Here is a 25,893-nt window from a genome sequence, read left to right on the forward strand (position 1 = left end):
AGTTAAGGTCAATTCTTAAATGATACTGCAACTCTGCTGTGTGGACTCATGACAAAATCTTTTAAACGTTTTCCTCATACTTCTCTGCAATGAGGACAATGTAAAACTTGTCCTGTTCAAAGTGTTGGCTTTGACCTATCAAGCCTTGAATGTCTCAGGACCACAATAACTCTTTCCATATGAACCTACTCAGACCATGAGGTCATCTTCTGAGGCCCTTCTTCATGTGCCTCCTCCATGAGAGGTCTGGAGGATGGCAACACGAGAATGGGCCTTTTCTGCAGTGGCTCCCTGCTTGTGGAATGCTTTCCCCAGAGAGGCTCACCCCAGAGAGGTTCATTATATGCCTTTAGGCGCCAGGCAAAAACATTCCTCTTTAACCAGGCCTTTGACTTTGACAGGCCTTTGGTATCTGAAGAAGTGTGCATGCACACGAAAGCTTATACCCAGAACAAACTTAGTTGGTCTCAGGTGGTGCTGTGGTTTAAACCACAGAGCCTAGGACTTGCCGATCAGAAGGTTGGCGGTTTGAATCCCCGCGATGGGGTGAGCTCGGTCCCTGCTCCTGCCAACCTAGCAGTTCGAAAGCATGTCAAAGTGCAAGTAGATAAATAGGTGGGAAGGTAAACGGCGTTTCCGTGCACTGCTCTGGTTTGCAAGAAGCGGCTTAGTCATGCTGGCCACATGACCTGGAAGCTGTATGCCGGCTCCCTCGGCCAGTAAAGTGAGATGAGCGCCGCAACCCCAGAGTCGGTCACGACTGGAACTAATGGTCACGAGTCCCTTTACCTTTAAGGTGCTACTGGACATTTTTAAATTTTTTATTCCAACTGCGTCAGATCAACACGGCTACCTACCTGAATCCAGGCCTTCGACTGATTGACATCTAAGGCCCTTTTTAAATGTGTTGGGGAGGGGGGGTGCTATGAGTTTGTTTTTGCTTTTATTTTTATTATGTATTTTGTGTTTATATATTGTGATTTTATATATTTTGATATTGTGATTTTATGTTGTAACTGCCCTGAGACCTGCAGGTGTAGGGCAGCATACAAATTTAATAAACGATAAAATAATAATAATTTTAGACTTCCTCTGACGTAAACAATTAAACCAGTCCTTTCAGTTGAGATCTATGTGATTCAACTCTAGGTCCTGTTCTCTCCTCCCCCTTTCAGATAATGCAGTTTCTCTGCATGTTCAGTTCTTTGTACCAGCCCATGTACAAGGATGACAAAGCAGAGGTGTTGCAAGGTTAGGGAAACAGATGTGTCAGACCCAGTGCACAGCTCAGAAAGCATTCATCAGTGCTTCTCCTTGGAGCCTGCCATAGCCCCTTGTGAACTGAACTCTCCTTCAGTTCTAATAAGCAAGCAACTGTTCTCTGGTGTAAAAATCAATCGCGTCCCATAGGGGTATTAGGTATGCCTGGAAACTGGGAAATGAGCACTCTTAAGTAGCATTCTGATGTAACTTGCACTCTGGTGTAAGAACATGGATCTTTTTAATCCAATTATTTGAGTTTAAGGAAGCAAGGCAGTGCCCTTACGTACTGCGTATGTATCTGTCTGATTTCCCTCATTCATCAAAAGATTAGAGCAGTTGGGAACAGATTAAACAGACAGAAAATGTATAACATGCAATTAAAACCCAATTAAACCGCAACTGATGTGAAGTACCTGAGTAGTCTACCGTATTTACCTGGACTTTAAAAGGCAGCATCTTATAGTGGTTAGAGTGTTGGACCAAAAGTAAGGAGAGTTGGGTTTAGAAGGGCTGCAGTTCAGCAGTACAGCAACTGCTTTGCATGTAGAAGGTCCCGAGTTCAGATTTCTGAGATCTCCAGGTAGGACTCCATTTGAAATATTGTAGAATTAGTTGATCACAACCCTACGTTCCCAGTTAGTCATCAAACTCACTGGGCAACCCTGGGCCAGCCACCGACTCTCAGCCTAAACTACCTCACACAGCTGTGTGGTTAAAAAGGATGAACAGGAAGAACCTAGTGCTTCTGGGGCAAAAGGCAGGATTTAAATGTAATAAATAAAACAAACACAGAATAAAACCCGATTCAAAAATAAAGCATTTACAGCATCCTACATTTGGTACGTCATGCCTTACCTAAGATGGCAGTCCTATGTACACATCAATGGGAGTAAGTCCCACTGAACCCAGGGCAGAACTAGACCCCTTCCCTCCACCATAATACTTGTGAGTAAACATGAACAGGATCAGGCTGTCATTGTGAAATGTGAAAGTTGTAGTTAGTTTATTTTTTTTTAAAAAATCATTCCCTCTCTAGTTATACTCTGCCTTTTGATCCAGACAGCACTCTTAGTTTATCAAGCAGACGGAAGGCAATTATGGGCTTCATCTGCTATAACCAGCAATTTAGAGAGCTTCCTAGTAACTCACCTACATCCGCCAGTCACCATGTGCAGTAAAGGTAAAGGACCCCTGGACGGTTAAGTCCAGTCAAAGGCGACTATGGGGTTGTGGCACCCATCTCGCTTCAGGCTGAGGGAGCTGGCGTTTGTCCACAGACAGCTTTCCAGGCCATGTGGCCAGCATGACTAAACCGCTTCTGGCACAACGGAACACTGTGACAGAAGCCAGAGCGCATGAAAATGCCGTTTACCTTCCTGCTGCAGCGGTACCTATTTATCTACTTGCACTGGTGTGCTTTCAAGCTGCTATGTTGGCAGGAACTGGGACAGAGCAATGGGAGCTTACCCCGTTGCGGGGATTCGAATCGCCGACCTTCCAATGGCAAGCCCAAGAGGCTCAGTGGTTTATACCACAGCACCACCCGCGTCCCTACATTCACGTGCAGAACCACATATGCAACACACTACAGTAGCCTATCCAGCTTTTGTTTATCCCACTTTTAATCCACCGAGGTCAGGGCACCTTAGGGCCACTCCTTTATATCCCAGCAACACACTTAAGGGTGACAACTGAGCAGGGACGTGAACTCAAATCCCTGTCACCAAATCCCAGCACGATACACTAGTCTCCTCCAGAGTTTTGGGGCTACAACTTCCATCAGCTCCAGCCAGCAGGGCTAATGGTCACAGGCAATGGGAGGGCACCAGTTTGTAGCAGGTTACGATAATTGCCCTTCCGGCATCTTTTCACCTTCAGTGGTGGTTAGGTGAGCTCACTGTAGGCTGTGATGGTCTTTCACCCCATCCCCCCTCTTTAGATGCTTATGTCTATTACGTCGCTTACTTTCAACAGTTGGAAACCAACTTTGGGGCACTCCCCTATTCATTCTGCTGAATTCAGCCCCAGACTCCTGCCCCACGTCTTTCCACATTGACAGTATTGCCATCCTTGGTGGCTGGGTGTGTGGACAGAACATCTAATGCGTGTACAACAGTACAAGGGAGTGTCATTATTTTTAAGACAATCCATTGAGGCAATGTTCTGGTAAGTCTAGTTAAATCAGAAGGAGTTTATTCTTGGTTATTGGTTCCATCGAGATAACATACTTCATTTGCCTAGCTCTGCCTAGCTCTCCAGATGCATAATGTCTATAAGCGTGTATTATGTCTTCGTGTGCTTCTCTGTACATTAATAAATCCACCAGCAGCGAAATTCTTGTTCATCACGAACAGCAGCAATAATAGCAAAATCGCAGGAACAGAAAAGAAATCAAGTGCTGTTATAAATCTCATGACTGGATGGGTCCAGCAAGAGTTTAATAATCAGTTACATTCCCCGGGACCTGTTCATTCATGCCTTTGCCTGGTAAAAATTTTATTGAAACACTTTTTACTCGCAGATAAAGCATTTCTTCCTTGATCAAATGGGAGATAATAACAGTCTTATTGACTCAAACCAGTCAGTGGGGTTTTAGCATTTTGCTGTTTTTGCTGTCTGGCTCCTTCATCCAGACTTCATCGTGTGTTAGTGGGCCTCTAAAATTGTGCTGGCTACAAAATGAATGTGTCCCGAGACAGAGACTCTTACGCACAGATAGGTGGGAGAAGGTGCTGTGAGTTGTGAATGGCTGTTACTGATTTAGAATGCAGACTAGTACAGGTGAAAAGCCATTTTTGCATTTTCGCACAGAGAGTGCAAGTAGATAAATAGGTACCGCTCCGGCAGGAAGGTAAACGGTGTTTCCGTGCACTGCTCTGGTTCACCAGAAGCGGCTTAGTCATGCTGGCCACATGACCCGGAAACTGTACGCCTGCTCCCTCGGCCAATAAAGGGAGATGAGTGCCGCAACCCCAGAGTCGGCCATGACTGGACCTAACGGTCAGGGGTCCCTTTATCTTTATCCTTTACACACGTTCTGCATCCAAAGACAAATGGAAAAAACCCTATCTCTGTATGATGTAGGGTCAACAGAGGATGCCATGGGTAGTGTTAAGCCTAATTTGTGTCCTGCGTTAGATCTGTATGGGTAGGTCAGCTTACTAGTTGTGCATAACAAAGTGGTAGGGTCTCAACAATAGGAATTAAAGAAGCTTAAAATATATTGGTAGACCTGATTATGAAACCAATTCTTCCTCCACTGTTGAATAATAAGTAGGGTGGCCACCAGGGATGGGAGAGAACCTTGATTCAGTTCCCATTTAAAAGCAAACAGACTAAGTTTACATTTTCCAAAACAGTGCGCAAACTAAGGTACCCTTGGGAATTTGCAGTCACCTGAATTTTACAGTGCAGTTCTCCAACCATACAATGTTTACAAAAATACATACATTTGGGGGAAGTGTGCATAGAATGGAATATATTAGTGAAAATAACATATAAGAATGTATTATATTAGGGGAAATTGGTTGCAAAAAGTGTGTGCATTCATTAAAACTGTGTCTTGTAGAAGAAATTTGTACTAAAATGCTGATGAATTTTCATGAGGATTTTAAAAAAAATCACAAATTGTAGCAGAAATGTGGGGAATGGAATTTAAGATGGGGGACATGAGAAACTGCAGAAACCAAAATCGACAGTTTTGTCAATCTTAGTGGCCTTAGCTACTAGTGGTTGCTTAGTGGCCACTTAAAGGTAAAGGTAAAGGGACCCCTGACCATTAGGTCCAATCGTGACCAACTCTGGGGTTGTGTGCTCATCTCGCTCTATAGGCCAAGGGAGCCGGTGTTTGTCCGCAGACAGCTTCTGGGTCATGTGGCCAGCATGACTAAGCCGCTTCTGGTGAACCAGAGCAGCACACGGAAACGCTGTTTACCTTCCTGCCGGAGTGGTACCTATTTATCTACTTGCACTTTGATGTGCTTTCGAACTGCTAGATGGGCAGGAGCAGGGACAGAGCAACAAGAGCTCACCCCGTCGCAGGGATTCGAACCGCTGACCTTCTGATCGGCAAGTCCTAGGCACTGTGGTTTAACCCACAGCGCCACCCGTGTCCCTTAGTGGCCACTTACACATTGCCAAAAATGAGGAAGGAATAAAAAAGGGATAAAAATAGGATACAAATTTCTGTAAAATTGCATATAATTTAGAAATAATTATTGTCTTTTATTTCTGTTTAAATTATATCCCACCCTACTATGAAAGACTGTAATCAGATGACCCATGAGTCTGCTTAATCTGTTGTCCTGGTGCTCTTCAAGGCTCCTGCTTCTTCCAAGACTTGAAAGCCCACACAAAATGCCTCTGTCTTTAAGCTTCAATTTATTGGCCTACATCCACTGCCTTCAAGCACTGGTCTAACATCTCAACAACCTCCCCCAGTTTAGATGGAACAATGCTGGGTGTCATCTGCATATGGATGACACCTCATTCCAAATCTCCTGATGACAGCTCCCAGTTTTCATACAGATTTTATGAGGGACAAGACGGAATCCTGTAGGACACCAGAGGAAAGCTCCCACTGTACTGAATGGTGCCTCCTATAACTACTTTCTGGAAATAGCCTGGAAGTAGGAGTGGAACCACTGAAGTACAGTGCCCACAACCCCCACATCCCTGAGAAGCTGCTGAAGGTTCAGCAGTATCAAAAGACATTAAGAGATGAAGGAGATAAAACGATCAAGGAGAACAAGCAGGGTTGCACTCCCCACACCTCTCACCCCATAAACATCATCAGTTACGGTGACCAAGGTGGTTTCAGTGCCATGGCCAGGTCTGAAGCCAGACTCAGTTTTCTCCAAGCATGCCTGAAGTTGGTCACTACTCTATCATGCACAAGGGGATATTCCTCACTGGGGAATAGTCGTTTAACCCTTCTGGGTCCAGGGAAGTCCTCTTAAGGAGTAGACACACCTCCTTCAAGGCAGGTGGTACTTTGCCCTCCTCCAGTGAAGCATCAATTACTTCCTGGACTCATATTGTCGACCCCCTATGGCTAGCTCCAAGAAGTCAGGATGGGCGAGCATCAAGGTGGGCAGGTGGTTGGCTGCATTTCTTGAAGCTGGTTGTCCACATTCACAGGCTGCAATAATTGAAAATGATCCAATATGGATGGGACAGTGCTCTGGACACTTGCATTGAACTTGGTCTAATTGTGGCATCCAACTCTATACAAATCAGAGTAATTTTGTCCCTAAAGTGCTCCACAAAATAGTTGCAGTAGGCTTTTGAGGATGTTAAAGCAATGAACTCTTGGCCAGGTGACAAAAGCCCATTCACCACTTGGAAAAGCTTGGCCAGATGTCTATTTGCAGCTCTAATGGTAGTGGAGAAGTAAACTTTATTTGCTGCCACCACCGCAGCAATGCAACTTCACCCATGTTTAGTCAGGTTTGGATAAAGATTTACAATACTTGCACTCTAGCATCTGATTCTCCTGTTTCATCATTCACAGTTCACAAGAGTACCAAGATGACTGTGTGCTCCACAGCGACGATGAAGGCACTGAGGACCAATTCTGTCAATAGCTCTATGCAGGTAAAGGTGGTGCTGTGGTCTAAACCACTGATCCTCTTGGGCTTGCTGATTGGAAGGTCGGTGGTTCGAATCCGCGCGACGGGGTGAACTTCCGTTGCTCTGTCCCAGCTTCTGCCAACCTAGCAGTTCAAAAGCATACCAGTGCAAGTAGATAAATAGGTACCACTGTGGCAGAAAGGTAAATGACGTTTTTGTGCACTCTGGCACTCGTCACAGTGTCCCATTGTGCCAGAAGTGGTTTAGTCATGCTGGCCACATGACCCTGAAAGCTGTCTGTGGACAAGCGCCAGCTCCTTCGGCCTGAAGTGAGATAAGTGCCGCATCCTATAGTCGCCTTTGACTGGATTTAACCATCCAGGGGTCCTTTACTTTTTTTTTACCTTTTGCATCAGCCAGGACTTTGGCTAATTGGCATCCAATACCCTTTTCAATGTGTTGGGGGGGGGCTATTGGTTTGTTGTTGTTTTTATTTTTATTTTTATTTTCTTGTTTTGTAGTTTTTATATTGTAATTTGACTGAGATCTAGAGATGGATGGCGATATACAAATTTAATAAATCATCATCATCATCTCAGAATTCCATAGCAAGTTGAAAGCGTTGATAGGAGTGCCAGCCATGTAAGCTAGAAAAATCGCATAGAACATTCAGGAATTCTTCAGATTCCTAAGTCTCCAAGGGGCGGGCCTTCTCATTGCCCCCCCCCCCCCGTGGAGTGGAGTAGCTACTTCTTCATTTTTCAAAATTAAATTGCCCTTCAGATATTATCAGTTGCACATGATATTGTTAAAGAGCATCTGGAAAACAAATATTGTTACACAGAACTGAATCCCATGCATTCACAGATCCCAAACGTGCAGCTGGATCAGTTGCTAATTAGTACTGTGCCATGATCCAAGGTGTTGGCGTTAATTATAAAGCCCCGCACAACTTTGGTCTTTAGTTACCTGCAAGGCTTCCTCTCGAGGGGATTGAATTAGCAGCTTCCTGCTTTTAGTCATGAGGAAAAATGATGTCTGTGGACCTTTCAAGGGGCAAAATGCACCTCAAGACTCAGTAATCACTCAGAGGTCAGCATTTGTTTTTTTAGATGATCCATTATTTTCATCTAGTCTTAACAGCTTCTAATCAAACCTCTCTACTTCTACGCTCCTCAGCTTCTCTGTCTTTAAAGCTTAGATATATGATGATCAGGAATAAGGACATCTGTCTGGAGGTGCTCCATTTATATTTTTTATATACTGCCAACTCATATAAAAACTCAAGGTGGTATATCTTACTATATAATAAAAATTTGAGAGTGTCGTCAGACTGCAGTTCCCTTGGATGCTATCAGGGCATCATTCGCTTCTTCATCCTCAACCCCTGCTTTTACTGTGGAGAACAAGAGAAAAAAGCCTGCATTTTAAAGACTGCAAAATTTCTGCTGGAAGAACATTCTACATCAAGGAGCTATTATTGGCGGCACCAACTGACCAATTTCTAGTTGAAGCCTGTCACACTTTTGTAACATGAAGTACAATTATTAATTAATTAATTAATTAAATTTGTATGCCGCACTTCATCTGAAAATTGCAGGGCGTTTCACAACATAATCACAACCAGCTTGGACAAAAGGCTTCAGGTAGTCCTTAAGGTATTATCTAACAACAACAACAACAACAACAACAACAACAACAACAACAGCAACAACAGATTTATATTCTGCCCATCTGGCTGTGTTTCCCTAGCCACTCTCCCAACAGAATATTATTAATAATAAAAAAGCGATAAAACATCAAACATTAAAAACTTCCCTAAACAGGGCTGCCTTCAGATGTCTTCTAAAAGTCAGATAGTTGTTTATTTCCTTCTACCTCCTCCCAGTACCAGTACCTCCTCCCACCAGTACCTAAGTATGTCACTTTCAGTTGCTATTTTGCTTAGAAAGATGGGATATAAATTCTGGTCTAAATAAATAATACTCATTTATATAAGCATGACTCATAAGTGGAGACGTCAAAGCTCTTGAACCTGATGTACTCTTTTGATAAGTGTTCTCAGCGAAATGCCTAAACTATTTGGTTATTTGTCATTTACTTTGTATCTTAGTTTGTCTACATAAAAATCATTAAAGATGAAATGGGTGGAAGGAAGCATGATGGAGTTGGGAATGGCCAGCAGAATCTGCTAAACAGTTTTATGAGGAATAGAACAATTTACTCACGACTGAAGGAAGACGATTCACTGTGCAGAGGCCTCATTAATCTATAGGCTTATGAGTATTTGAGGTGTGATGGTTTGTAACTCTTTATTGGAATAGGATATATCAGTTTCATGTTGTTCTAGGCTGAATCCTTTATCTTGAACATCCAGGACAATATACACAACCCGTTTAAATAGAGGTCAAATGCTACATTACATTCTTTTTAGGATTTTGTCTCTTTTGAAACCCTTTACTATCTGCAATCAGTCACATAATGTTTAGGCAGCAATGAATAAAAGGTATGTACAGTAGCTCGTGGTGAGTCATGCATGATGGCTTTCATTTGTTTCATGCTCCAAAAAATTCAGTATTAATAATAAAATCTGTTTCCCTTTTTAGCTATTTTAGTTACATAACATAAGACATTTTCTCTCCTAAAATATTGCTTGAAATCCACATATGCCAATAAAAACTTTACCAAATAATGAAATGGCAGCAGCTGGATTTTGAAACATCCCCCCCTACACACACACACACACACACACACACACACACACACAGGAATTAAGGAATCATAGTGAAGAAAATGCACAACAGCCATAATGGTGGGACTTGAGTGATAGCCTGAAAAGGATAGAATGCTATGCTCCATGAACATATGGAGCCATGTAAGGAGGGAAACAAAGGTCTTCTAAGAGATTAATGGAAGATTTCCCTTATTTTAAATGATACCTTATTATTGCCCTTTTCTTCAAAATATGTCAGCTCTGTACAACATTATTGGTGTCCCTTAATTCAGAGCACTATATTGCTGTATTGACTAGAATAAATGCCAGATATCTGGAGTGCCCCATATTTTTAAACTTTGACTTGGCAAATCTATAGTGTGATTGAACTAATTGAACATTAGTGGCATGTTGTTTTTTTTAATGGCTGATGAGCCCTGAGAGCCTCAGAGATAGTCTGTCCAGTCCGAATTAACACTCGGACATATGGATTCTCATCTGAACCATCTGGGTCTACAAAACCAGCTGGAAACGCTGCCTGAATGCCATAGGCAATATTTTTGTTTCAATTTGTGGTTCAAATTAAGCTGTAAATAAATTGTAAGAAGTCAGAAGGTCAAGAAGTATAGTAGCGCAGGATGGAAAAGATCAATAATATTGCTGTTTCTCATAATGCTTCTGTTTCTAACAAACAGGAACAATCTACCATCAATATAATAGAATCATAGAATTATAGAGTTGTAAAGTTGTAAAGTTGTAAGGGACCTCAAGGGTCATCTAGTCCAACGCCCTGCCTACCTATGACACTATGCTCAAAGAGAAAATAAAATATCAGCAATAGTACTTTAGTGATACTACATGCCTCCAAATCATCTATGGAATGGGGAACAATTTTGGAAACAGGCCTTTGGAAGCATCCCTGAGGAAATCTTTGTATCCAAAAATGGTGTGATCTTTTGGTGCACACTTTCTGAGTACAGTGGTACCTCTGGTTATGAACTTAATTTGTTCCGGAGGTCCGTTCTTAACCTGAAACTGTTCTTAACCTGAGGTACCATGTGGGAGCCAGGAAGTCATGAAAAAGCCTTGTAGCGCCACCTGGTGCCTCGCTGACCTCAGTGACCTGCATGTCTGTGCCTTGCAGTGTATTAAGTGCATAGCCTTATATGGAGTTATGTTCCCCCTCTGGGCAGTAATAACCCTATATGGCGATGGGCGGGTTTAAGCCATGACCGGATGTAGGTAATGTGAGACATTGGCAAACGGCCATGCGAGAGGAGAGAACAAAGGGTAATAAAAGTTACGGGAGAGAAGAGATAAGTTCGAAAGGAGCTGCTCATACCATCCTGAAAATATTGCTGGCTCTCTGTGTCTTTATTTTATGCTAAACTGCGCCATTTGTGTCGGCTGGCTCCGACAGTACCACTTTAGCTAATGGGGCCTCCTGCTGCTGCCGCGCGATTTCTGTTCTCATCCTGAGGTAAAGTTCTTAACCCGAGGTCCTACTTCCTGGTTAGCAGAGTCTGTAACCCGAAGTGTTAGTAACCTGAAGTGTTAGTAACCTGAGGCGTTTGTAACCCAAGGTACCACTGTACAAGTTTGCCTTGCCCATTAGTATCACTGGCTCTGCTCTGAGTATGACTAGCATGGGATACAACCCACAAACCCCAACATCTCCAGGAAGGCTGACCTGAGCAAGACTCCATTTTGAAATCCTGGAGAGAGCTGTTGCCAGTCAGTGTAGACAATACTGTGAGCTGTATGGACCAATGATCTGTCTCATCTTCCTTTGTTCCTTTGTTGGGTTCCTTTGTTCAGTCACAGAATGGAGTAGGAGAGCTGGTCTGCACAACTCGGCTGTGGTGTCCCTGACAGACCCCTGAACGGTTTCAAACCCTGAACATGCCTCACTCTCTTCCTCCACGTGATTGTTTATTGTGTGAATGAACACCAAGCATGGAACTGAAACCTGACGGCTATTTGGATTCAACAGCAGTAAAGGTTCCAAATTCTGTTTGTTCTACTCTTAAGTCTCTTGTGGCCTCATTTTGCTAAGTCCGCCGTGGCAAGTATTGCACACCTGCCCTAATGTTGATGGGCATTGTGATAGCACAGCAGAACAGGCCTGTTCCTGCAGGTCTTTTAAACTCTTCAGAACTTATGAAGATATTACAGAACTTGTTGCCTAGCAACAAGTGCCTGGCATAGCAGCTGCGGGAGCCTGTCAGCACCTAAAAGCATCGATTGTGAGCCCCTGTGTCCTCTGAAATATGCTTGTGGCCTATTTAAGTAGCCAGCATCCCTGTAAACCAACCAAGGGCCTGGAATTTGGGTGGGAATTTGAAAAGAGCGAGGGACAAAATTCTAGAACAGAGTGACAGATCTGAGGTAGCTGAGGAGGTAAGTGATAAAATGATTACTAAGCTCTTTAACAGTTGAAGAATTGCCCGAAAGTTGCATGCCATAAAGCTTATTGATGAATAGGACATTTAATTCAGGAATAGGATTGTCATTTAATCCTTCAAAACTCTTCATGCCATTATTCAAAGATTATTACATACCTTTTCTTTGTTTCCAGAGTGCAATTACTCCGGAATCTCCTTTTTGAGTCTTGTCAGTTGAAGCTGAGGGTGAGTTAAGATCCCAGGCAGTTAACACTCACAAAGGTGGAATTAAGGGTGCCCACACTGGGCGCCAAGCTGAGAGGGTGCCACAGTGGGTGCTGCAACAATGCCAAAGGTGAGAGACGTGGGGAGGGGGGAGCCAAATTTTGGCGTCTCGCAGGGTGCCACTGAAATTTTAAAGCCCAAAGTCTGCCTTTGAACTACACAGTTCAAAGAAAGGCACAGCTGGTCAGGGCTCCTTGAAATTCTTATCGTTACAGACAGCAAGGAAGATGGGGATTTGGGTCCTCTGAAGGAAAATGTACATAATTTCAAGACAAAGGCCAAACTGAATTGTGATGTTGTGTGACCTAGAACTTATCACTGTAATGTAGAAGTGAGTGTTTGTGTAGACCCAGACAGGAGCTGTCTAATGTGTACTGGCTGACAGTCTGGTTATGAGATTCTGTAAGTTAGTAATCCTTTCTCTCACAGAGGCCCCCATCTGTACCATACATTGAAAGTAGCATCACACCACTTTAAAAAAGTCATGGTTTCCCCCAGAGCATTATGGGAACTGTAATTTGTTAAGGATGCTGAGAGTTGTTTAGGTCAGTTTTCAGAGTTCCATCGGATGTAAATGGCAGGTCTCTGAGGGACATAGGAGATAACCTAGCAACTCTTAGCACCCTTAACAAACTACTGTTCCCAGCATTCTTTGGGGAAAACCACGACTTTCAAAAGTGGTATGACACTGCTTTCAATGTGTAGTGCAGACGGGGCTGTTTAAATGAATCCCCAAGAGACAAATCTCTGGAGTGAAAACAATACAACCACAGGAGAGGTATCTAGGATTAAATGAAATAACATGCACTAGCAGTACCACAAAGCCATTCTCTTATATGTTGCATGGCTCATTTAAGTTCACCTTTCTGTATACTCTAGGCTGTATGCTGGCTTGCCATGCCAGGAGCTGCCTGAGTCAGCTCTGAGACGCTGCGCTTTTAGTTTCAGTTCTGCATTACAAGCAGCAGTTTCCTGCAAATGTTCTTTCCCCCTCCATAAACTGTTTTGCACTAAAGTTGTTTTGGTTGTGCATCCTCTGTGTGGCCTCCTCTTTACGTCACTTGAGCACAATTGGAAGCTTTTGTGGGGTCATGCTAACCAGTGGCAGCTGGTAACGTTTTTATTTGACAGGGCTGCAAGTTTTAACCTGGCTGTTTTCATCACAGTAGGACTTGTACAGCACTTATTTAGGGAAATGTGCCATTGTGCCTGTGCAGAGTGTCATTGTGTCCTCACTCAAAAAACCCCAACCCAATTATTTTCTGCACATCTATGAACAGATGAAGAAGGGTCCTTATAGAAGGGTCGAAGTATAGGATTGATTCTATACCTCTTGTTTTAAAAATTATTACCTGACATTTGTTATGGAATTTGTGCATTGATTATACCTAGACATCAACTGACAAAAAAACTAAACAATCACAAACTTTTAACATGTGAGGAAGTTGCTTCCAGTTTCATGCAGCTGCTCTCCAGGTTTTGGGGAACTAAAAGCCCAATAATCCCAGAATTTTAGCCATGCTGGCAGCAACTGATGGGTGTTGTGGTTCAATGTAGAGGGCACCATGTTGGTTACTCTTGGAGAAGACAATACAAGCCTATGTGGACCAATGCCTTACACAGTATAAGGAGTTTTGTTTGTCCATGCATTTTCATTACATGGAAAGCTCTGACAGGTAGTATTTCTGCCCCTTGGTTCAGCACTGTCATTTGAGAAACTGCATTTTCCAGAACTGCTTTATTGATTGTTCTGTGTGCGCTCATTATTCATTAGCTAATATCTGCACAATTAACCTGGATGAATGGGATTGGATATGAAATCACAAACATAGCAATGGCCTTATTATAAGTTGTGTACAAAGTATTATTACTTCTTAGTTCAAGGAGAAAAGAGTGACTGAGTAGAGTTTCTATAGAGAAGCTTACACATCTTGTAAGATTTTGAGAGGTACAAGAAACTGGGAGGGAGGAACTTTGTGGAAAAATGGAACTTATTTGTAGAGCATTGGAACACTCAATCCCAGGACAACTTTACAATTTTATAAATTAAGGTTCTTTATTAGGAATTATAGAGGGATGCAGTTTGGGTTGATTATTGCACTTTTTGACTATGGTTTATGAAGTATGATGTATCATTTAAAAGTTGGAAAATTAAATAAACAAAATAATAATAATGCAACCTTATAAAGTAACAGTGGAATGGCTATTGAAGGCTTGGTATTAATGGCAAATATTGCTTCTATAGTACATCTGGATATTCTAGTATTTGTCTTCCTCCCAAGTGCACAGCAACTTCATTTGTTCAAAACAAATAACAAATTCAGTTGTAGGGACTCCAAAACATGCATTTTCTATCTATTAATAGTACACTTCCTTTCTGTTGGCACAGGAAATTACTCAGAGACAAGTACACCGATAACTGTGATAAACAAACTAGTGTAGCACTTTTTTTTCTATTCTCAGCCATCTTTCAGATCACAACATAATTCTAAGTTAAAGAAAAGGGAGAAGGAAAAGTAAAAAGAAGAGGATTCAATGGCTAAATGAGTCACTTGTTTGATTCTCAGTGACTCTATTAATGAGCTAAAAAAAGGTCTGCATATAATTTATTAAAATCGATGGAATTCAGGGGAAAATAATGCGATTTTGAGCCCTAGTTAAGTGACTAACTAAGACTGCAATGTTTTGCATGCTTACTTGGGGAGAAAATCCCATTGCTTTTCGGTAAACATGCATATTATTGCACTACACAGAGCACAGTTTATCCAGAATATGTGTAAATCACAATAATTTGTGGAGATACAATAATGCATTTCCCAAAAGACCTAAAAGTCAGAAAAATATAAGCCAACACTGTTAGTTAATCCCATTTATCCTGTTTCTTTGAATCTCTGATTCTTATGCCATATATGAAAATGGATTACACAATCTTATTCCGTATTCAGAAGCATATTCAGGAAGTTTTGCTGGTGATCCCATCACAGAGTGAAGTTTGTAGGCGAGGGCTGCCAAGGTTTGCAGTGCAGGGCTTTCTCTGTGGTGGCCCCACAGCTCTGGAATAGCCTCCTCTCTGAGATGTGTTATGCTGATGCGTCATTTTAAATCAAATAATAAGTAAAGATACACTGCTTTGCCCAGGCTTTTGGATAAGGACGAAGCGCACAGTGATATTTTATTTTCACTTCTGACACCTGTTTTATTTCAAGTTGTTTGAGTCATTTCATTTTAAATTGTGATTGTTAATTGTTATTTTAGTGTTATTGTGTGTCGCTCTGGGACCCTTGAGTGAAGCGTGGGTTACAAATGCCTCAAATAAATAATAATAAATGATAAACTGGAAGCAAGAATCTTCAGTTTTGTGGTATTGATTACTGGGGTGGCATACGTGCTGCTTGAGATGTCTTTACTGTTTCTGTACTGTAAGTCTGTCCACTAGTCTTGTAACCCTTTCCTGGGAGTAAGCCCCATTAAACCCAATGGGATTTATTTCTGATTAGATGTGTATAGAATTCCATGGTAAATCGCTGAAAGTTTGTTTGTTTAAAATATTTATACTGCACCTTTTCACCTACTAGTAAGGTGCTCAAGATGGTGAGTCTCAACAAAGATTAAAGATGATGAATGCGGATGAATTTTGCACAGATACTCCTGCACAAAACACATACACTGAAATTTAGCCTGCTGTGTGTGACTCCTGAAATCTGAAGTGGTTCTTCTGCATCCCATCAATTTTTGGGTGCTAATAGGTAGATGCACTAGATGTAAACACAGACAAGTTGTTAACATGTTGCTTGTTTTAAAATGCCAACTGAGAGATCAGATACTAATATTTTAATACTGAAACGAACTATTAAATATATATAGCTCTGTGCAGACAACTCCAGAATTTTGACTCTTAAAATATTGCATTAAGGTTGAATTTTGAAAATTATAATTATAATAAAAGACATGCAGGCGATATTTTGCCTGAATTTCTTTGAATGTAAAGGGGGAAATGTTGTGCTGCTACTTCTAGATTGTTTTTTCATTATCTATATTGTGTTGTTGCTTTTTGTTCTTATTTTAATGGAGAAGGTTGTTCTGTGTGAGATTCAACCTTGATGCTGGTAGAAAAAGCCAGAGAGAGCTTTTATTTAATGTTACAAAAATAAATTAAAAATAGAAGTAGTATCGCTAATGAAACCTCAGTGATGTCATTTCTGATCAGACTGCAATTGTAGTTGCTGATGCTGTGATAATGGAGCTTACTTTTTAAAAACCCTTTTCCTGAATTTTCAAGGTTAAAGAGTAGAAGAAACTATAAGAGGAGATTTGTATATCTGTATATATATATATATCCTAACTGGCACATAAAATAATAAAAATAACAAAAACGAACCTCGGTTACTGTCAGAGATGTTTGAGGATTTCATTCAGTCTCCATTTTTCTTAGTGACTTGGCCCGATTCTCACCTCAGTTTTAACACTTCTCTAAATCTTGTGGCAGTTTTTGGCTCAATAAAACTTAACAAACTGTGAAAAATATGCATCCTTTAGATTAAAATGCTTGCCAAAATGTATATTTTAGGATAAAATGTATACAAAAAGGCATATTTGAGAGTTAAGCACATATGTTGTGTAAAGCTTTAGCTCAGTTGGTAGAGCATGAGATTCTTTAATCTCAAGGTCGTGGGTTCGAGCCCCAAGTTGGGCAAAAAATTGCTTGGGGTTGGACTAGGTGACCCTGGTGTTCCCTTCCAGCTCTACAATTCTATGATTCTACTTTGAATAATAATGTGAATTTTCTTTCCTTTCCCTTTTCCCTTGCATATTGATACAAAAACAGAATGGCACAGACTTAGGACTGAACACAAGTGAAAATTGGCACAGGGAGGAAATAAGACTATTCCTGGCTAGTTCATGTTCTGTGTTTGAAATTCCAAGTATTATTTGAAAGCAAATTCTCCCCAAAGGGTAAATACCCATCCATGTACACAAATCCATAGCTGTTCAATTTGCAGAAATACATTTAATACTAAATATTAGAAGTCCCACTTCTATGTAAGCACCGTGTTATGTCCAGCTTCTCCCAGTAACTGTAGCGCTCCTGTTGGAATTGGGAAAGGTGGATCTAGAAGCAGTGAATTCAATAGGACTTACTTCTGAGTAGGCATAGTGTGGTTTTCAGCCACAGATGGCTTTGTGGTTCACCATTAGCCACTTCATTACCTATGTCCTTAAGGTGTTTCAAGGCTCTTTGCTGTTCCTACTGCATAAGACTAGCCAGGCTATCCTACTGGAAATTAAATAAAAAAAAATCCTTCCACTAGCACCTTAGAGACCAACTAAGTTAGTTGGAAATTAATTAACTTTGAAAAAGAACGTATAGGGAAGATGATATATATGGACCGCTGGGATAGCTCAGTCAGTAGAGCATGAGACTACTAATCTCAGGGTTGTGGGTTCAAGCCCCATGTTGGGCAAAATATTCCTGCATTGCAGGGGGTTGGACTAGATGACCCTTCCAACTCTACAATATGGAGAGGTAATGAATCTGTTGACGGCTGAGATATACATGCTATGTAAAAAAATATGTTAAAGCATGCGTGTCTTTCTGCATCAGCACACCATGAAACGGGAAACCGACTTGTCCAAACTGAAGCAGAGTAGAAAATGGCATGTGAAAGTACAAATGACTATTGGAACAGATTGGGACATGTTTGTACATCTGTATGTATGGTATCGAGGTCTTACGCTGTTCCCATTTGTCTTGTTGAAACTTGTGTAGGAGAGCTTCCCAAGTAATCGTACTCCATCTGATGGAAGGGGTAATGTTGTTAAAATTTTCTGGAGAGGCAGGACAGGGAGAACTCTGGGACGAAGCAGGGAGTACTTTTGCTATATGTGTACATTGAGCCGCTGTATGCTGGCTTTTCAAAAGCATCAGGTTTTCAAGTCTGCTATTTCTGAGGCTTTCTCAGGGACCCAACAGAGAAATAGTTGGTGTGTCTAGACATCCGATCCTAAACACTTTAATAATGTTTTCCAGATTTTGTTTCAGAAGTGTTTTATTTTGTCTCTTCTCGCCACCTGTGAATTTTAAAATAAAAAATGTAAATGAAACATCAGACACAATCTTATATTGACCATTGTTTCCTGTGCCTTGATAAGGAATTGCTTCATTTAAAAAACAACAACAAATCAGGCAAATAACATATAACATTTTGTAACCACCATCTTGATTCTTGAACTGATTGCTTAGAGCTGCTTCATTTTTTTGTGAAAATATTAGGTGAAATGACAATTCTGTCATTTTAATTTCTCATCGGGAACTCACCTGCATGCTTGGAAAACATATAAATGAATACTTTATTGCCAAAATCACCCTTTTGGAAGCATTGCAGACGAAATCTTTCTTCACAAAACAATTCACTCTGAATGTTGCTCGTTATTTACATAACATCTGTCTTTCCTATTATAGAACAGATTAACAATTAAGCTTTTTCTGGTGTTTTTTTTTTTTTTTAAAGACAACACACCAGAACACACACAAAATGTGCAATTAAAACCTCAGTGGTTCGCCTTGGGTGCTACATGTATGTCAGATGGAAGACCACTCTCAGTGCTACTGGGGAAGTTTGCTCTATGGCTGCTTGTTGTTCCAGAGAATACCATATTATTCCAATTACAGAATTATTCCCTAGAGGGGATAAAAAAAACCCTTCCCATTTTTGACACATGCAAAGTTATTTTCTTTTTTTTCTGTTTAAAAAATGTATTAAGCTCTATAGCAGAAGGACTTCTTTAAATTAGTGTTTTGTTTTGGCAGCGGTTGCTGATGTGTACATGTAATACAGTTTTAATCAAATCCCAAACGCTGAAGACCTTTCAGCTGTATCTTAGGAAGCAGCGTGCAATGCTTATTCCACTTGAAGTGGCCACTGGGGAGGTACAATTAGCTGTTCCCATGGAGAAGTTTGTTATAGTAATAAATAATAAGTAGTGTAGGTAGAGATGGAATCAATTAAAGATATTTTTGACGACCCCTAATGGTTTATGGGAATGCTAAATAATTGACAACAACAAGTTTTTGACTACGAGTTCCATGGCGAGTTCCATATGCATGTTTCATTGTAACTAAACTTGCAGCTGTGGAACTAAGAGGGCCAAAATGATGGCAGTGTCATAAAGGTCAACCTCTTTTGTTAATGCATTGCTACCCACAGGGGTGGTGTTAGAAAACCAATCAATTCCTGCACTGGCTCGCAAGGGGGTGAAAATATAGATAAATGCCCTCAATATCTGGACCAAGTTGAAATCAGTCTGGTATTCTTCCGAAAACAATTCCTGAACTGTACTAGAAAAACACAGCTCTGGCTAAGTATGCTATTACCTAGCATGGAACATTACAATGGACCCCAGTGGTGTAGCGTGGGTTGCCGGGGCCACATGGAGGGTGGTGGTGGGAGGGAAACAGATGGAGTATGCACGCACATTCAACTGCCAAGCGGTATCCACATCACCCAGGAGAACACAGCTATTGTCTGGAGAGATCACTTCCTGGTTCACATGGAGAAGCTGTTTTCAATGGAGCCCAGTGACTAAAGTGTGCAGCTGTATTGAGGCAGCACCAGGTGTTGAAATTTTGCACCCCTAACCATTCTGAGCCCTGGGCAACCATCCCTGTGCCCCCCTTCACTATGCCACTGATGGACCCTGTCACCATGACTCCGCAATTTTGTACGCTTGCAGGAACAGTGCCCATCATGCACCCCCGTTTATTTTGATGGAAGCAGCAACATGAGAAAGAGCTCAGTCTGCATGTGGGAGCACATGTATGAATGTAGTTCAAGGTAGTTGTGCTGAGTTTGGGGTGGTTTGAATGAATGTAGCTCTACTCCCCACACTCCCAGCGTAATGTGCTTTACGAATATCTAGGAGGAGCTGAAAGGCGCACTTTGAATGTGTGGGTAGGTGAGTGTACAAAATTATTTACATGAGCAGTGCAAAATGAATTCTGGCCACAATGGAACCAACTCTATTAACAAATACACATTGCCCTGCTACTTAGTTGTAGTCAATCACAACTCTATTAATGTTGCATGTGAGTTAAAAGGAAAAAGGTGTCCCACTTGCCACACAGAGGATGCCACCCTCATGGTGTCTGGTGATGTTTGCTAGTGATTCATACAAGGCTATAAAACAGGTTGTTTGAGGAATGATTTTCTGAATTATTGAGCTAGCGCAGGCATGGCCAAACTTGGCCCTCCAGAAGTTTTGGGACTACAATTCCCATCATCCCTGACCACTGGTCCTGTTAGCTAGTGATGATGGGAGTTGTAGTCCCAAAACATCTGGAGGGCCAAGTTTGGCCATGCCTGGGCTAGCGTGTCAACTACCCTGAAATGAATTCAGCAATGAATTCATAGTATGGCTTAGCAACCAAGGAATAAAAACTAAGAGGTGCACACAAGAGTCAATAAGTTTCTCTTGCAGTTCTTTTGGCGGGGTTTTTTTTTTTTTTTTGCAGGGGGCAGGGGATGGGCGCCAATAGTGTACAGAACATACACGCTGTCTATTGCTGCATTCTGAAGAATGTAAAGCCTGAATTCAGAATGTTTTGTTTGGCCCTGTGGGTTTTTAAAATAAACGGTCACCATCATCTTTCCATTAATAGCCTACAAGAATTCCTAGAAAGTAGATGGAGAGCATGCAATGTGTCCTTTAATGTTATTTGCAGGGTCACTGATCAATGAGCAAAGTAGAGGATTTACCTAAGAGACTATAATGACTTCATCAGATGTGCCTGGATTAATAATATGTCTTCTGAAAGTTGTGATGGGCACCTTACGTCTGTTTACCTGATGGACCAACATATCCACTGGCTAAAAGCATTTTTAATAATAGTAAATTATTTATTAGAATTAGAGCTTTTGTACATTTGTAGCAGCAAATGGCACAACTGCTGTAACCTAATAAAAGTGGTCCTTTTAGTATTGAAATGCACACATTGCTACAGATAAAAACCTGGAAACTTCAGCAGAGCAAACATTCGGCTTGCAAGGGGGCAGCCCAGTTAGTTAACCCTTTCATTTCCTTTATGTAGACAGAGCTACAAAAAGGATAAACTGTCCTGAGAAGCCTGCCTTTAAGAGAGACCCTTGTGTAGACGATACTGAGGTAGATGGACCACAGATCTGGCTCGGTGTAAGGCAGCTTTCTAGGATCCTAAAAGTGACAAGTGTGAGGAAATGGATTTGCCTCGTGATTTCCCGCTGGGCGTTTCTGTGGATTGAATCCAAATGGAGGAAGAATGTGAATGGGCAGTGGGGATGGAAGCAAGGAGGAGGTAGCCCCACTCAGGGAATGGGCACCCTGAAGGTAACTTGATGTCAGGGACTGGACTGAAGAGGATGGCTGGGAATTGCCCCTTCCTTCCCCTCTGCTTCCTTCAGAGGGGGAAGGGGAAGAATCACCCCCCCCCATTCTCCAGTAGCTGCAAGAGGAGAAGGAGACAGGATTGAATTACAACAGGACAGTGAACTGCCAAGTTATGAGGTATTGGGAGAAGGAGGGGGAGTTGAAGAACTGATAGCAGACACTGTTAGAATTCCTGCTCCATGATTGCAGTCATAGGATTTTTGTCTATCACATGACGGTATATGTTTTGACTCCACAGAGTGGGAAGTGACGGAGACAGGATGTTTGTGTTACTGTGTTCCATGAAGTGGAACTATTGTCCTTTGTCCTTTTTCTCTTTGCTGTCTGATGCTAGAGAGAGAGGGAGCCATGTTGCAGTGCTCCGTGTGTCTTTATATGTAAATAAAGTAGATTAGCCAAAATGCTGAGTTGCTAAGGTCTGTCACGCAAGGTGCGCAAACTCTGTGCATCCTGGTGTCTGTTGGCAACAGTCACTTTGATGTTCTGGCTGAAGAAAGCTTATGAAGTTCCTGAACGATCGACCAGGAGAGAGAGTACATGCCAGTTGGGCATGTGTCTCTGCCAGGGTCCTACTCGAGTGTAGGCTGAACTCCTGACAGACACATCCTTGGAGAGCCTGGGAACTCCCCCCTCTCCATGGATTCGCCGGTCACTTAGAATTCAACAACAAAGAGTGCAACAACGTTTGACTCTTGAGACCTCCCGTAGGGATACAGGGTGTTGCTGGGGAAGGAAGGGAGGGGCTCAGAGTGAGCAACGTCACCATGGCATCCAGGACTAGCTTCGTTGCCTTGCTCCATGACTGCTGAATAAAACCATAGATATGAACTTTCTTGTTTCTTCTTTGATCCTGGAGGCTACCGGGGAAGGAGAGAATCCCTCGAGTCTGACACTTTCCTAAGGACCACCAAAGCCTGGAGCCGCCACTGACAAGTAGATGCTTTACAGCCATTGCTCCAGGATTTAAGAACAGGCATCAGTGGCAGAAGGTCGGCAGTTTGAATCCCCGTGACGGGGTGAGCTCCCGTTGCTCGGTCCCTGCTCCTGCCAACCTAGCAGTTCGAAAGCACGTCAAAGTGCAAGTAGATAAATAGGTACTGCTCCTGCAGGAAGGTAAATAGCGTTTCCGTGCGCTGCTCTGGTTCGCCTGAAGTGGCTTAGTCATGCTGGCCACATGACCCGGAAGCTGTACGCCGGCTCCCTCGGCCAGTAAAGCGAGATGAGCACCGCAACCCCAGAGTCCGTCACGACTGGACCTAATGGTCAGGGGTCCCTTTACCTTTACCTATAACAGGGACAATACAGATATATATCAACAATTAAAAAATATATAAATTAAAACTTAGTCACTAACATATAACCTAAAATTATCATTTAAAACATTAATCATTATGATAGCACAGTGTGTTCCCTAAGTTTTATGGCAATTGCACAGAATTTGGCTACCCTTAACTCATTTAGAAACCTGATCTCACTTGCCAATAACACCTTTTGAGTTATTATTGACTGCGAGGTGCCCCCCAAGGCAGCTGCTGTATCGAATTATTTGTTAGGTTTTGTTGAAGCTGCTCAGCTCTAAACTTCATGCATGAAAAGGCCTAGGCATCTGACAAAAGGAAGTTGAAAAAGAATAATAATTAAAAAAGAAACAACACCTCTCAAATGAGTCATGGAATTATAACTAAAAACAGCCATTGCAGTTTGAGACACCTGGAAGAATAAAAATGGAGTTGAACCTGGCTTACCAGTTTGACCTGTTAGACAGACAAAAACTAGTGAAAGCTCAAGAGTCAAACTTCACCTGTACATGGAGCCTCACCTTCAAAGAGGTATACTGTGTCTCCATCTGCTGGTCAGCAGCATAGGCCTCTGGTGAATGAAGGACCTGGGAATGCAAGCTTAAAGCAGCATGAATTTTTCATCAGGTCCTTCGCTATCTGTAACAATCCATCTGAAGACATTGTCACCAAAAGCACCTTCTAGAGAAATGCATTTCCCAGAGGGAAAGGACCAAGACTTTACAGTAAAGAACACACACAAAGCTTTTATGAGTCACCTTTAAAGAATGGTTCATAAGCCTCACAGTGTAGTATATTTCCTAAAAAGAAAAGAAAAATGAAGCAAGCATAGGGAGACGGGCAGCAGCCAGTCTGAAGAATCAGGTTAGGGACACTGTGTTCAGCTGCAGAACACATGCATTGCATGAAAAAGGTACTATTAGTTTTTACATTTTTTAAAATACTACATTTAAATTCTCTGGTGCATTTTTATGGGAGCAAAGTACACAAAGTCTTTACAGTTATTAACATCTGCTAGAAATGCTTATTTAGCAACAATGACCACCAGATTATTAGGGCCATTTGGACACTTTTAATAAAGGCAGGTACAGTGGTACCTCAATTTACGAACTTAATCCTTTCCAGAAGTCCGTTCTTAAACCGAAACCATTCTTAAACCGAGGTGCACTTTCCCTAATGAGGCCTCCTGTTGCTGATGTCCTTCCACTGTTCGGATTCTGTTCTTAGACCGAGGTAAAGTTCTCAAACTGGGACACTATTTCCGGTTTTGCGGAGTTCATTCTTAAACAGGACTGTTCTTAAAGCAAGGTACCACTGTAATGAAAATGAATTGCATGAAGGCCTGTGACCACCCTGTCATGGCCAGGGCTTTTTATTCGGATCAGTCATTCCATTCATATCCTGCTCCTCCTCCCAAAGGAGCCTGGGGTTCTGGGTTCCCTTGCTAATCTGTGCAAAGCACATATGCCAGCCTGCCTGCCACAGAGGCTCCTAGTAACCCATGGGACCCATAGTAACCCAAGTGCTGTTGTGCTCATGTTCAGCTTGTAGACTTCCCACAGGATCTTCCCATAGTCAGCCACTGTGAGACCAGGATGTGGGACTAGCTGAACCACTGGCCTGACCCAGCAGGCTCACCTGTGCCCAAAGAGGCCCTTCCTGGTACCCACAGGGCCACCTCCCCCCTGTAATTCTATTGTAGCCACTGGAATAGGTTGTAGTGTGTGCCTTGTTGCTGTGTATGGGCCGTATCTCATGCTAGTTCTACTAAGAGCAGACCCAGTGAAATTAATGAAGATGACTAACTTAGGTTTGCTAATTTTAATGGGTTGGACTAGCACTGGATACAGCCCAGTGTGTGGTACCCACAACTGTTTCTCTGGTTTGCAGAATGGCCTACTGGCTAAAACAGATTGATGGCCTCTGGTTTATGATGACCAATTCAATGGACCACAGTGAGTGGATAGTGAAAGTGCCATGAGGCACTATCAGTGCAATAATTTGTGCACTGAGCTGGATAAACCTGGGTTTTGGTAACTTTTCTTAAATGCTGGAGTTGAGGCACAGTTTATAACTGCGACAAAAAATATAGTCAGAATGATCTTCCTTGAGCTGTCAAACAGTTTCTGATTAACAGCAAAACTATATTTGCAACCCATGATCTTAGATTATTTTTTGAACGAGAGTTGCTGCCAAAGCAAAGCTAATCTGAACTGAATTAAATTATTATTGGAGCCCTTATGAATGGGGATTTTAAATTATTCTGCATTGTGGTGAAATTACAATACATAATTGGGATATTAAAAGCAGTTGGTAGCACAATGATAAAGCAAGACTTTTCCATATTACTGGTTGGTGTCATGTTAAATCTTTGTTTTTTGCACATCATTGGTTTCTGGTCAATTGGCCTAATGAAACATTTCGATACTTTATAAAGATTTCATATTACCAGGATCTTGACAATTTGTTCAAGAAACAACAGAAGCATTTACTAAAATTAATAGAATCATAATAATTAGGAACATGGGATGCTGACTTACACCAGGTCAGACTGACTGCTTTCACCTCTGACTGGAAGTTGTAGTCCAGGGTCTCTGGCAGAATTTTTACCCATCACCTGAGCCGTTTAATTGGAGATATCACAGATTAAACTTGAGAACTTCTGCCTTTAAAGCATGCACTCTAAAACTGACCTGTGCGCCCCTCCAAAGCTTTGGATGATGTATTTCATTCAAAGAGATGGCTATACCATTGTTCATTCGCTGGAGATGCACATTTAAGCCATGATGAATAGAATATAGTAATCTGGAACAACCTGGAACAATCTACAGCATTTGTTGTTGTTGTTTAGTCGTTTAGTCATGTCTGACTCTTCATGACCCCATGGACCAGAGCACGCCAGGCACTCCTATCTTCCACTGCCTCCTGCAGTTTAGTCAAATTCATGTTAGTAGCTTCG

The 25,893-nt window shown here is 41.9% G+C and overlaps 1 long non-coding RNA gene across 2 annotated transcripts in view; it reads right to left on the bottom strand.

Annotated features, from left to right (window-relative positions):
* Positions 1-12,037, bottom strand: part of LOC308459620 — a 28,564-nt gene extending 16,527 nt beyond the window's left edge. For both annotated transcript variants that reach the window (XR_013978231.1, XR_013978232.1), the window contains exon 1: positions 11,238-12,037. This is a non-coding gene — a long non-coding RNA (uncharacterized lncRNA). The remainder of the gene's footprint in view (positions 1-11,237) is intronic.
* Positions 12,038-25,893: the final 13,856 nt, after the last annotated feature.

Source organism: Podarcis pityusensis (genome assembly GCF_964106645.2).
Source record: "Podarcis pityusensis genome assembly, chromosome: 12".
Classification (NCBI taxonomy): Eukaryota; Metazoa; Chordata; class Lepidosauria; order Squamata; family Lacertidae; genus Podarcis; species Podarcis pityusensis.